This window comes from Ambystoma mexicanum, chromosome 8 (assembly GCF_040938575.1).
Source record: "Ambystoma mexicanum isolate Mex_15411 chromosome 8, UKY_AmexF1_1, whole genome shotgun sequence".
NCBI lineage: Eukaryota > Metazoa > Chordata > Amphibia > Caudata > Ambystomatidae > Ambystoma > Ambystoma mexicanum.
The window spans coordinates 495,222,736-495,237,190 of NC_090929.1; the positions used below are offsets into that span (position 1 = coordinate 495,222,736).

Here is a 14,455-nt window from a genome sequence, read left to right on the forward strand (position 1 = left end):
CATTTAGATTTTCGTTACTTCTGCCTAGGAATACCAATGTCCGCAATACCTTTTTCACCTGAAATATTTATGTAGTTGCTCAATGCAGTGAAAAACTTCATTTAGGAGGATATCCTACTGAACTACCCAATATCTAGTCCCCAATTCCATTGAAAACATGACATTTCGGAGCAATAGCATTCCCTATTTCAATTCATCAAAGCAAACCAGAACAAAATGAAATTATTACCACTAAGAAATGTATTCTGGAATGCATGCGAAAAGACAGCCGAGACCATACCCACCCATGCCGACTCTGCCCTCTGGCATTGTCCACCAGTATAGGTACTGGGCATTTAGCAAGGTTTTGGCAGGGTTGGTAGGAGAGTAAAAATATGCAAATGGTAATATTGACTAGCAGATTACAGTTAAAAAAAGATTAACAAAACTCAACCCTAGCAGCGGGTTTTGGGAGGCTAACCTAATATGGTGAACAGAAAGGCACTGGAGTCTAGCCAACCCAGTTAAGGTAAGGAGGCAGAACGGCAAGGTTTACACTCAGGAAGTGTGGTCCAAGGCTACAAGGAATCCATACAGAGCAACACCAATAATACCAGTTAGACAGGCAAGTACAAAAATATACAAGGATTATTAGGTCTTTAAAATACACACAAAGCAAGTACAAACTTCTAGTCAAATATTGTCACACCAACACAAAGGGGACACATACATTCACCTTAAGGACAAGTTAGAGAGCATGTGATTCAATAACCAGTGCAACACAAGTAAGTCCGCTGAGGTATGAAAACTACCAAAGATACTTTAGAGTAGCCTATCTCTAACAAATAACTAACAAAGCTCAACCCTAAGAAGGTTTAGGGGCAGTTATACTTCACAGGTGGGGTTATTAAGAGCTTGATGATGCCAGTGGTTATGATTAAAGGAGTCGAAAAATTAAGTAAAGTGTAGGTAAGTTAACTCACTCAATCTCAGACAGTAGGATATGCCTGGGAAAGGATCCTTGGCCAGGCCTCCACCGACCAAAGTCAGGAAAGTGTGATTTAGGGACAAGGCTTTTTGCCCATGAAAACCTATGGAAAACAGGTGCGTTAACTTACACTCCCCCAGACTCAGATTTCTCCAGATACCACTGCACAGGATCCAGATTCCGTTGGGGGACACTGGGAGGGGGCAATAGGGACTACTGTGCTTGGTTCCATTGAGCGAGGTCGAGGGTGTAGAGGTCACATTCGGACGCAGCAGTTAGATTTGATCGGTGACAGTGCTTAGGAATCTATTCCAGACACCTTCCAGCAGAACACCTAAAGAAAGAAAAGATGAAGACTTCTGCGGAGCAGACCACCACAGGACACCTCCAGGGAGCGATGAAGACGAGTTGTAACATGAGTCACCACGATCAAACGGCTACAGGCTATCTTCAATGGACAAACAAAGGAGCAGTCCCAGCACAGCTTCCATTCATGCAAGAAGGCTGAAAATGCAGAAGCAGGACTGTTCCACACGTTTAAGATTTGTAGAGAACCCCTTAATGCTCACACCAGAAGAAAAAAAAAACACTAGGGAAAAAAGGCCCAGCACAACTCTTGCAATGAGAACAAGGTTTATTTCCACAACATTAGAGATGCGCCAACAAAGCACTCTGCTGCCATGGAACTTTCAGGCAAAATCAGTACAAGCAACACTATGAGGCTCACAGCATCATCAGTAACTTAAGATTACATGATATACAAATCCAAATGGCTCGTAAGGGATGCCAGGCAAATGGTCCCAGCCCCTTCTGTCCATCTTCCTCCACGTGGCTTCCTTCTTGCTCATCAGGAATGAAGCTACAATTAATTGGTCATTATACGAAGAAAAACAATACATGCTCTCTCTCTAAACTAATGTGCACCTTGTACTGCAGACAAGGACCAAGAGGATACTTCGGGGTCATTCTATCCAACAGACTGCAGCTTCATTCCAGACACGTCAGTGCCCGTCCAAAGCGCCAAACCATAGTTTTAGATTGTTTTGCCCCTCCCGGCACCTCGCCGCACAAATCACGTGAAGGCAACTGGTATGGGCTTTCTGGTCTTTTCTGATCGATTGGGGGGTCTCACAGTTTTATGGTCGATGGTCAGGGACTAACTGGTACATTGGAGTGCTGGGGATCTTGGGGCGGGGGCATCTTGGTGCTATTACTTAGAGCTGGGATGAGGAAGGTCGGCGGCTCGTACCCCTCCTTCAAATGGGATCACTTTTCATAGAGAGCCATCAAGCCCCTCGTGGCCTTGCAGGGCACATTCCTTCTGGGATACGAATACTGGCAATATGAGACAATGAAGGGGCTATGAATCTCTGCTGCTCTTGCCTTGCTCAACGGTGCCCAAGCTACAACCTATTCCCACATGACAACACTTTTTTCCATGTGTGTGGCTCAGGCCTGCAGCGCAAAGCTAGACCTTTATTTCAATATGGCTGCTATCTAAGATGGGGTTTGATTCCCAATGTACTCTGAAACCGAAGCATGCACCACCCCCTCCCTGCACTATAGCCCCTGCCAACAACCCCTGCTCCCTGTAACCTCCCTGAGCCCCAACGGCACACTTCCAGGCCTCTGCCTCATCCGAAAATAATTGGGGGTCTGGGACGGTCGTCCCTCCTTCCCAACATTCCTCCCTTTAGTTAACATTACATTAACAAACTCCCAGGTGAGCTTCTCGTCCTCCATTCTTTTCATTTCGAATCTTTCATTTTACAAGTATAGACGTGACCCCTCCTTTGGTACCCATACCCTGCATACGGACCGTACACTTCCCCTGCTTGTGCGTATTGCTCTGGAGTACATGTCTCATATATACACCCTTCAACCCCTGCTAAATCTACCCAGAGTTCTGTGCAATTCTCGGGGTCAGGTGGGGGGAACTGTGGTGGTGCCTGGTGGGTGAAGACGTTGCTCTATTGCAACCATGCGTGGCTTGTCGGGTTGATCAGTTTGAACTGCGCCATTTTATTGTACCACAAGGAGCCTCCTGTGCCCCAAGTGAGATCAACATTGCACTGCCAAGCACTGCTTTGGCACAGCATCGAAGCCCCACCTAGCAGGTGCAGAAGATCACAATCACAGGAACCAGCATATTCACGATAGCCCCCATCCAGGAATGTGCCCAAGAAAAAAGGTTGTCAAACCAATCACTCTACTGTATACCAGTTTCTGTTTACATGTGAGTGCTGAGGACATGCAGGGGGCCTATTATGTTGGTGATGTCCTGCATGTAGAGGTTCTGCAACGTCAGCCGGATTGCGCACATTTCCATCTTGATCACGTCAAGGCCTTGTTCAGGGTCATTGGCCAGCTGCATTTGCGGCAGTCTGCACTCCTGGCGCTCCAATAGGACATCTTAGTACTAGATTTAAATCCCATGATGGCACAATGAAGGGTGTAGGCGGGAACAAATGTGTTAGGCCCTTAAGTGTACCATTGACAGCACCTTTAAGTACGATCCCTCATCCGGAGAACTCTTAAAAATTGATAGTGCCGCTAGATAGCCCTTTACCATGGCCACTTGCAACCCAAAATCGGTCAGGTGGAGCAAATAAAGACAAAACAAAAATAAAACATGGGGAATCTTATATGTGAAAGGATCAAGCTTATTTTCCCTGAACCAGCTGCAAAACGTTCTCAAACAGCAGTTGTACAGTGATTTAGTTGCTGGTCTCCTAGCCGAAAACAACACCTTCATTACGTATTCCCGGAAGGTCCCAGTTCTTGAATCTCACCCTTTCTGACACCAGACGTGACGATTGAGAGTTCTGATATCTGGGTGAAGAATGCAACCTCCCTCTTGCAAGAGCAGTTCCTCTCTTTGGGGGAAGACTAATTGGAGGGCAGATGGGCATTTCCAGAAAGTCTGGGTACCACGTTCTCCTGGCTCAATCTGGAGCAATGAGGATCATGGTTTTCCCAAATTTCCTCAACCTCCTGATGACATGAGAAATGACGGGGACTGGAGGAAACACGTACAAAAGTGGAAAATCAGTGTCCACCACGAACACATCCCCTAGATATCCTGTTTGTGGAAATTCCCATGAGCAGAAAAGCTTTCACTTCCAGTTGACACTAGTTGTGCACACATCCACTTGAGCAGTTCCCCAAAGTGCGAAGATGTCCAGAAGGGATTCCTGAGCTAGTTCCCACTCGTGGGAGATCATGCTCTGTGTTAGCGAGAATTCTCAGAAATGTGGCAATTCCCTTCTACCTTAAGAGACCCCCAGCTATTTTGCTGGACTTCATGACTTTTAATATATAACCTGGAGTCAACCCCTTTTCTCACTCATATACTTTTAATGTGATTTAGACTCTGTTTCTTTTAACTTTTGAGTCTGACAAACTCGATAGGCATCATCTTTACATTGTGACACACAGCACCTTCAGTGCAGTGGCACGGGGAAGTCTGATTTCCCAAAGGTTTAAATACCTTCTCTTGGCGAAACTACTGTTTCCAAGAGCAGTGAAGTGAAGTGAAATTGACTTCACTTAGATTTTGTAACTTTCTATACCCATTACACACTATCTTACCATAGGGTGCTGGAGGGGTTATAATTGGTATCCCCTTTGTCTAGTTTCTCATGTAACATTTTTATGTTACCCTTTCTACAATTAATGGCGGTTGGCAGGGTTTTACTTTTAACTACCATTGAGAGGTTTTACTGCGGGCTGCGTTCGCAGCTGCAGTAAGGCACCCATGGGTGCCCATTTCGTCAAAATGGCCCGGTATTCTTTTTTCGCCATTTCTTGGTGGAAAGGTCCCTTGAGATTTACTCTGCACGCCAATCCAGGTTTGGTCCCATTGTTCGTTTTGCCTTTGGTGGGATTCACGAGTGAAGCCCGCATTTGGCTCCAATATGTCTGGCAGGGACAGGAAGTGAGGGAGGTGCCCGAATCTCCCTGTGCTTAATCCCCTTGGTTACAAGAATGCGCCCAAAGGCGATTGGTCAGGTGGCTGTCCGGCAAGGACAGCCACGCTGCTGTGTGATTGACAGCTAGGCTGGAATGAATGGGAGAAACCGGCATAAAAGGCGAGGCTTTTTGGCTTGGAATGCAGAGTAGACCATTGGACGAAGGAATCCAAAGAACTTGGAAGAGATGCCTGCTGCAAGTCCTGGATCTTTGGTTTGCCAGGTGAAGTCCTGCTGCTATCCTGAAGCACCAAATTCGCCTCAACTAGACAAGTCCTGCAAAGACGACTTCTCCCCTTGAGTTGGTGGGACCAAACAACTGCAACGTAAGCCCATCAGGACATCCTCTCAGAGCTGGCTGTACTTCAACAGCTACTGGAACCGACGTGGCAGGGAGCGGAACAGCAGATTGTGTGCATTGCTTTTAAGTCAGACCCGAGCTCCAGGAAGATCCTCCAGACTTCCCTGAAGCAGGACTGACGAAGCCTGAATTTTGCCCATTGCTGCCGCTGGCCTTCCCATTGCAGAGCAGGAGTCCCCAGATGTCCTCCCTCTTGTCCCGACGACTGAGGCTCAGGAACAACAGGATCTGCAGAGCTGCACAGGAACAGAAGCCAGATGGAATCATTTATTCTAACCAGAGGTACTGTAAAGTCTAAGAGAACTTACCTCTTGCTGTGTAGCCTTACTTGCTCAGTGCAGACCTCTCTTGGTTACATTGCAGAGTTGCTATAGTTTTGCCCCTCACAAGCCTCCAAGCTTGTGGCGCTTCAAGTATTATATTTTCTACCAACATTTCCAAAAACATGGTGCAAAACTTTTTACCTACCCGCAAAGAAGATCTTCAGCTCCCCTAGACATTGTGCAATTAACATTTGCTGTCCTGGCTCCCCGAGAGACTCTCCTTTACCTGTGACTCTGTGCTTTATCTTTTCCTCAGGAAAGGGTTAAACATATTTGACATTGGAAGGTTTTTAAAAGTACTTACCTGTTTGTGAATTATTTGTTAACCTTTGTTTTATTCTCCTCTTCTATCTATTAAGCCAAACTCAGTATTGCTCTGAAAGTACCAGTGATACATTAATGTGCACAGTGTCCGAGCTATTTAAGTCACCTGAGGGTGTAGGAAGGGTCTGTGTCATCCCCAATGGGTATCATCTGATTAAGAGAAACTAAGTGTGTTGTGAAGTGTATTATAAGTGTTACATATATTGCTCCCTTCTGAAGAAGGCTTATATAAACTGTGAAATAAATTGTTTTATCAAGAAACATTGAGTATAAGTGTTTATTTGAATAACTGCTACTGTGAAACTCTGTCACAACATTATTGCTCACATTGCCCCCTCTTGAGAGGAGCCTGGCTGCTCAGCCAAACTACCAACGTGTCTAGTTCAGACTTATAGCAAAGGTTGGGTCCCTATTGCCAGGAGTTCAAGATTATTGTAGTGCACTCAAAAGGTACTGCATACAATCTTGCTCAACACTCTGCCTGCTCAGAGCATCCACGCTGTGTTCCAGATGAACTGCCAGAAGAGCGATTGCTTCTCTCAGTTCCCAGAACCAGAGCTGCATTGCCTTCCTGCACAGGTGCAATGACCCCATACCCCCTCTTGTTGAGGTAGTGCATTGCCACTGTGTTGTCCGTCATTATCTGCAGTAGTCCGATTGCCCTTAGCTCCAACAGGTTGATATGGCGTCTGGACCAGTGTCCGCTTATTGAAAGATCTCATGTGCGCTCCCCATCCTGTGAGGGAGGCATCTGTCACAACTCCTCTCCGGCCATGGTTGTCAAAAGGTTCTCCTAGCATCACATTCTCTTGGTTGGGCCACCACAAGAGGTCCCGGGCGACCCTTTTCGGGAGCTGGAGAAAGTCTGTCATTCTGCCAAAGAATTGAGACAACTGGGGTCTGAGAGCCCACTGAAGGGATCTCATTCTCAGATGGGCTTCTGGCACCAGAAAAACGAGGCCGAGCAACTTTAAAAGTCGCAGGCTGGGAGATGCTGATCAGTCTGACATTTGTGGACCATCTGCAAGAGTTGTTGAGCCCTTTACTCGGGTGAGAAGTTTTTGACGAGGCTGAATCCAGGACTGCACCAATAAATTGAAGCTTCTGTGAAGGTGTCGAGGAGGACTTCTTGAAGGTCAGGGAGAAGCCCAGCTCGTGGAGGAAGTGGCAAGTGCGACAGATTCTGCAACTGTTCTGAGGAACAAGCCCTGATCAACCAGTCATCCAGGTAGGGGTAGATGTGAATACCCTCCATCCTTAGACTTGCTGTCACCACTGCCATAAGCTTGGTGAAGACCCTTGGGGCTGAGGTGAGCACGAATGGCAGGACTCGAAACGGATAGCGAGATCGCCAAATGCGAACCTCTGATACTTTGTGCTTCTGATGGATGAGTACATGAAAATAAACATCCAGAAGTTCCAAGACGCCAACCAATCCTGAAGTTGAAGGGCCTGAAGGATTTGCAAAAGAGGGAACAAGTTACTTACCTGTAACTGTTGTTCTCCAGCGTGGGTCTGGCATGGATTCACATGCTCATGAATATTCCCCGTCGTCAGGCTGGGAATCCTTGGTAAAGAAAAATCAGTATCAGTTTCGTTTCTGATCTGTCTTTTGTAGTAGTAACCAATCACTGATCTCTGCGTCATACTGACCACAGCCAATGACTGCCATCTCCATAAGCCCCGCCTCTGGCAGCCATCTTCAGATTTGGTAGTACGTGAAGTGGCAGTATGACCAAGCGAAGAGCCGCAGAGGGGTAGGCGGGAGGGTTCGCATGTGAATCCATGCCAGACCCACGCTGGAGAACAACAGTTACAGGTAAGTAACTTGTTCCTTCACCAGCATTGGGTCTGGCATGGATTCACATGCTCATGAATAAAAGAATATATAGCAGTACACACATGCACAACCACGGGAGGTGGCAAAGGCTCAACATTAAGCATTACATCCAAAACTCAACATTAAGCAATTCTTACCTCCTCACCAGGCTCACCTTAGGCGAACAGGTTGCGCAGCACTGCTTGGCCGACCCTGGACTCCTCCCTGGAATCCCGATCGACGCAGTAGAATTTCATGAAGGTGTGCGTCGACCTCCACGTAGCAGCCCTGCAGATGTCCAGCAAGGGCACACCAGATAGGAACGCCGTGGTAGCTGCGATCGCTCTGGTGGAATGGGCTCTCGGAGAGCCAGGCAGCGGTCGGTTTGCCAACCTATGACAGTACATGATACAGCCGGAGAGCCATCTGGAAATGGAAGCCTTCGAGAGAGCCTTCCCCTGATTGGCAGGTCCAAAGTTCACAAAAAGTTGTGACGTCTTCCGAAAACTCTTTGTGCGGTCCACGTAGAACTTCAGCGCTCTAGCCACATCCAGAGAGTGCAAAGTCCTTTCAGCCGGCGACGAAGGCTACGGGAAGAAAACAGGCAACACCAAGGGTTCTTTAAGGTGGAAGTCCGACGGCACCTTGGGCATGAAGGAGGGGTGCGTCCTGAGCACTACCCTCGTGTCGTGAAAAGTCAAATACAGGGGCTTGCAGGAAAGGGCCTGGATCTCTCCCACCCGTCGTGCGGAGGTGATGGCCACAAGAAACACCGTTTTCCATGACAAGAATTTCAACGGAGCTGAGTGCAGAGGCTCGAACGGAGGTCCCATGAGCTTGGTCAGCACCACGTTGAGCTCCCACGCCGGCGCCGGGGCCTTCACTGGCAGGAACGATCTGAACAGTCCCTTCATGAATTCTTTCACCAGACGATGAGACCACAAAGACGTCCGTCCCGTGGTTCTGGTGCATCGGGAGATCGCAGCAAGATGAATCTTGATGGAAGCGTGCGCCAGTCCAGCCTTGGCCAGCGTCAGCAGGTACGGCAGTACTTGAGGAGCCGTAATCCGTAGAGGGTTAAATCTTCTGTGCGTGGCACCAGACAGAGAACCTCTTCCATTTGTGTCCGTAGCATTTAAGAGTTGAGGACGCCCTGGCCTTTGCAAGAACCTCTCTGCAGTCGGCCCGTATATCGTAGCCTCCAAACTCTAATGCTGCAGGAGCCAGGCCTGCAAGTTCAGCGACTTCGGGTCATGATGGAGGATGGCGCCTCCTTCCCTGGAGAGAAGATCCGCGTCCACTGGCAGCTTGATTGACGGGGACGCTGACAAGTCCAGAAGGTCCGGGAACCATATCTGCCTCGGCCACGCAGGTGCGACGAGGATCATCCTGCACCGTGACCTCTTGAGCTGGTTGATGAGCCGGATCAGCAGCGGCAAAGGAGGGAACGCATATAGGAACAGGCCCTCCCAAGGGAACGAGAAAGCATCGCCCATGCTCCTCGGCTGGGGAAAACTGCTGGCGAACCGCCGGCACTTGGAGTTCGTCGCCGTCGCGAACAGATCGATCTGGGGTGTGCCCCACCGTCGGAAGAGGTGGTCCACTAGATCCTGTCGTAGTTCCCACTCGTGGCACGAGCGCAGCTTTCTGCTGAGCGAGTTGGCGATGGTGTTTTTTATTCCTGCCAGATGAAACGGCACCAGAAACATCCCTTGGGCGACGGCCCAATGCCACAGATCCTGCGCCTCCTTGGACAGGGCTGGGGATCTGGTACCGCCCTGCTTCCTGATGTAGAACATGGTGGTGGTGTTGTCGGTGAAGATCCTCACCACCTTGCCCTTGAGGGACGGAAGAAAGGACCTGAGGGCCCAAAACACTGCACAGAGTTCCAGGACGTTGATATGGAGAGACTTCTCCATTGGCAGCCAAAGGCCCCTCGCATGCAGACTTTCGGTGTGCGCTCCTCACCCTTCCAGGGAGGCATCCGTGGTCACTATCTTCTGGTGGCCCGGGGTCTGGAAGTCCATGCCCGCCATCAGATGCGCGCGGGTGCCCCACCACCGGATCGCTCGTCGGAAGCTCTCGTCGAATGTGATCCTGTCCTCGAAGCTGCCCGTCGTCTGGATCCAGCGAGCGTCCAGGAACTCCTGTAACAGGCGCATCCGAAGCCTGCACTGGCGGATGAGATAAATGCAAGAAGACATCATTCCGAGGAGGGACTTGATGGACCTCACCCTGGCCGCGTCCGCAACCAGCATCCGCTGTACCTTGCCCAAGATGGCCCTCGTCCTTTCCTCCGACGGAGAGGCCAGAAGCGCCACTGTGTCAAGCTTCGCTCCCAGAAACAGTGCGTCGTGCGCGGGCACCAGGTGGGACTTGGCGTGGTTTATGGAGAATCCCAGGTCTGTGAGTAGTTGGACGGTCTTCGCCGTGTGCTCCGCGGCGAGCTCCTTTGTCTTTGCTCGGATGAGCCAGTCGTCCAGGTAGGGGTAGACGTGGATCCCCTCCAGGCGCAGCCGCGCCTCCACCAGTGCGAAGCACTTGGTGAACACCCTGGGTGCCGACCTCAATCCGAAGTGAAGTGCTCTGAACTGGTAGTGACGCCCTTGGACCACGAATTTGAGAAATTTTCGGTGTCCCTTTAGGATGGGGATATGGAAGTAGGCATCCTCCAAATCCAACGACGACAGAAAATCGCCCTCCTCCAGTTGACCCAGGACGTGCTGGAGGGCGACCATCCGGAATTTCTGTGCCTTGATGAATTTGTTCAGTCGTCGCAGGTCCAGGTTGAGACGCCATCCTCCCGTCTTCTTCACGAGGAAGTATCTTGAGTAAACTCCGGAGCCCCGAAGCCTCTTTGGGACGAGCTCGATGGTGCCTTTCTTGAGCATCGCCTTTACCTCCAAGAGAAGTTGAGGGACATGATGCTCCTTCCTGGCCACGGGGGGGACGCACGGGCACTTCTTTAGAAACTCGAGCGTGTGACCCTGGGCCAGGGCGTCCAGCACCCAACGGTCGGTGGAGATGGACTCCCACACGCTGACGAAGCTCGCCAGCCGGCCTCCCACCGGGGTGCTTCGGTGGGGGGCCGACCCCACGGCCGGTTCAGTCCTGCTTCGACGAGCCTTTGCCGCCTTGTCCTCCTCAGCAACGTCGACGGGGTCTGCCCGACTTGCCTCGTCCCCTGTAGGCTTCCTGTGACGACGAACGGGCCGCTTGACGATAGGTGGAAAATCCGCCGCCGGAACCTTTGGAGGCACCCTGCTTCCCTCCGCCGCTCCGAAAGGGCGGCCGTCGTTGCTGGAGAACACCAAGAGCCCGGGCCGTCTCCGTGTCCGTCTTGATGGCTTGCAGGGAATCGTCCACTGTTTTCCCAAACAGGTTTCTCCCGTCGAACGGCATGTCCAAGACTCTGGTCTGCGCGTCCTGACGGAAGTCAGTTGCCTTGAGCCATCCACGCCGTCTAAGGCATACGCCGTTGTCCAACTGGCGAAATCCAGTGTCAGCGATGTCCGCCGCTATCGTAATGGCGTGGTCCGACGCCACTTCTCCTTCCTGCAAGATCTCTAGGGCCTACGCCCTCTTGTCGTCTGGTAAGAAGTCCAGAAGGGGGGCGATTTTGTACCACAACTCCGTCGTAGCGGGCTACGATAGCCAAGGCGTTGGCAGCCTTAATCGTCGCCGCCGCCGATGAGATGACTCTGCGTCCCATCGTGTCCAATTTCTTTCCCTCGCCGTCCGGCGGGGAGGTTGACGTAGAGGCCGAGCCCCCCCCCCCCCCCCGCTTTCTTCCTGGCGGCCGCGGAGACGACCGAGTCCGGGGTCGGCTGTGCCCGAAGGCACAAGGGGGCCGCGTCCGGGACCCGGTACTTCTTCTCGTACCGATCCCTTCTAGCCGGCGTTGTGGATGGGTTCTTGAGGAGGGCGAGACCCTCATCCCAGATATCGTCCAGTAGAGGTACAGCGAGGACCGTCTTCCTCTTGGTCTCGCGCCGTTGATAAAGGAAACCTTCCTCCTTCTCTTCTGGGCAGAGCTGGAAAAGCTCGGATGCCCTGGCGATCATGGAATGAAACGATCCAATCTCGTCGGGCGGGGAAGCCCGGGGAGAAGTTGACGACGGGAGATCCTCGTCGTCTGTACCCGTTGCGGCCGTGTCAGTCCCTGTATCATCCCCACGGGTCGTGGACGGGAAGGAGGGCTGAGCAGGGCGCGATGGTTGAAAAGGAGGTGGAGGATGAATCCTTCTCTTAGGAGGAGGGCTCCCAGAAGGGTCTGGCTCCGGGTCCCCCGTCGGGAGCGGTTCCTCCGTTGGTGGTAACGGCAATCTCGTCCTTATCTCCGAGCATAAGGACTGTATAGCCAACAAAATGGCCGCCGAGTTGTCTTGCGGCACTGGTTGAGGGGATTCTGCCGGGCGTCAGGAGCCCCGTCGGCACCCTCGACGTTCTCGTTGTCTCCTACGTCGGGATCCCCTCCCGACGGGATGGTCGTCTTCCACGCCAACGCCGTGGCTTAAGACTTCGATCAGCTCCTCCTCAGAGGTTGAGGCCGAATCCACGACTACCTCCTGGCCCCCCCCCTTTTCTTCTCCGTCGGAGGTTTCACGGGGGTCCTGTCGATGGGCATGAAAGAGGACTCCCTCCGCGGTGGCAGGGAGACTCTGGGCCCCGAGGTCGCCACCACTGGTGTAGCCTCCACAGGCTGAGCCAGGGCGGCCGCGACTGTCTCGATAGAGGCCTTGGCCCTGTGGATCAAGGCTTTCACCACCTTAGGCGCGCTCACCGCCTTCTCCTTGGGGGGGGGGGAGGGGAGGGGTCACCGCCTCGCTCCCCCTCCGATGGGGCCTTCAAGCTCGACCGGGATCTCTCCAGGAGCTTCGCCGGGTGCTCGGCCTTCCTCTTACCCGAGCCAGAGCGTTGGCTCGTGGTTGATGGCGCCGGGGAGGATGCGCCCTGCCTGGCGCCCGTAGAGCCCAACCGTTCGGCGCTCCCTGTGCCAGAGGACTCGCGGTGCTTGGCCTTCTGTTGGACCCCCGTCGCCGGGGCGCCCTCAAAGGTCTTAGAAGACCGCTCGGACGACGTCGACGTCTTCTCGCCTGACGGGCTCTTCCCTTCCAGCCAGTTGGCGAGACGCAGATGGCGGTCCTTCATGGTCCGCTCCGACATATTGCCGCAAAACGCACAGTCCTCCACGTGCGTCTTGTCCTCATGCAGGCAGTAGAGGCAAAGGGAGTGTTCGTCCTCCTTAAAGACATTCTGAAGCTGGCATCCAGGGCAGACCCTGAACAGCTTTCCGGGCGTCGAGCTTCCCCTCTCCTGGGCCATGATCTAGATGGGCCTGAGAAACTTCTGGAGTCCTCCAAAAGCGTGGCTCGACAAAATCTTCACCCTTGAGGGGCGTAGAAGAATCCGACACGGGTCCCCGTTGATCGGATAAAGAAACTGGAGCTTGAGGCTCTTTTGACCGAAAGAGAAAATTTCCCTAAGAAAAAGCGCGAAAAAAGCACTGAAGCTCGAGAGCAATAGCACGAGGATCCCAACACTTGAACGTGCGGTAAATATCTGAAGATGGCTGCCAGAGGCAGGGCTTAGGGAGATGGCAGTCATTGGCTGTGGTCAGTATGACGCAGAGATCAGTGATTGGTTACTACTACGAAAGACAGATCAGAAACGAAACTGATACCGATTTTTCTTTACCGAGGATTCCCAGCCTGACGACGGGGAATATTCATGAGCATGTGAATCCATGCCAGACCCCATGCTGGAGAACTACCATTTTCAACTTGTCCTTCCTGAGGAACTTGTTCAAGCTTCAAGTCCAAGGTGGGTCGCACTCCCACGTCCTCCTTCGGAATTAGAAAGTAGGGAGAATACCAACCCTGGTTTCTCTCCGCTGCAGGTACAAGCTCTATTGCACCTTTCTCCAACAGGATAAGAATCTCCTGTTGGAAGAGCGGATCCAGGACCTAGGCCGATCTGGCTTTTGGGGGGCAATCAGGGGGATGCCTGTTCAGAAAAGGAGGGTCCACAGAAGCTGGTCTGTATTTCTTTGTCAAGATTTTATTCACAGGGGGAACGGAATCTGGCTTCAGCCAACTTTCCATAACCTTTACCCTTAAGGCAGCATGGAAAGGTAGCACAGCCTCCTTCACTGGACCACTGTCTAATACGTAAAGTTATCCATTTTAATTGTAGCTGCTGGCCTACACCACCCCAGATATTCAGCCACTTTACAAATCACTGATCTGTACGAAGGCTCAGCGTAACCAGTTACCTCTGGGTTACCAAATTCGGTCTCTGGCAAGGTTTCCCAGCTACTGGTTTCCTTAAGGGTCTCCACCAGATTCTCAATTTTTTGACTCAGGAGAACATTTGGTTTTCCATAGTCATATCCAAAAAGCTGTTCCTCCCTTTCATCTTCATCGAAGATGGATCCCCCATTTGCCTGAAGAAATCCGGTCGATGCATGAGTTTGAACGACTTGATCTATTCAGTAAAAGGTTTAGCAACCTGTGGAAGCACTGAATGCTCTGATGGTGTCGAGGGCTTCGACGACTTATTCGAAGCAGTCAGTGACTGGGCCGACTGTTTAATGTGCTTCGACGTCTTTAAATGAATCACATGCCTCGAAGGCTCAGGAGACACACTCAACGGTTTCGATAGCTTCAAAGAAAGCTTAGATACCGGAGT

General features: G+C 51.5%; 1 protein-coding gene across 6 annotated transcripts in view; it reads right to left on the bottom strand.

The window, feature by feature from the left end:
- Nucleotides 1-14,455, bottom strand: part of LOC138472139 (cyclin-dependent kinase 11B-like) — a 945,042-nt gene that overhangs the window by 510,126 nt on the left and 420,461 nt on the right. The gene's annotated exons all lie outside the window — the stretch shown is intronic.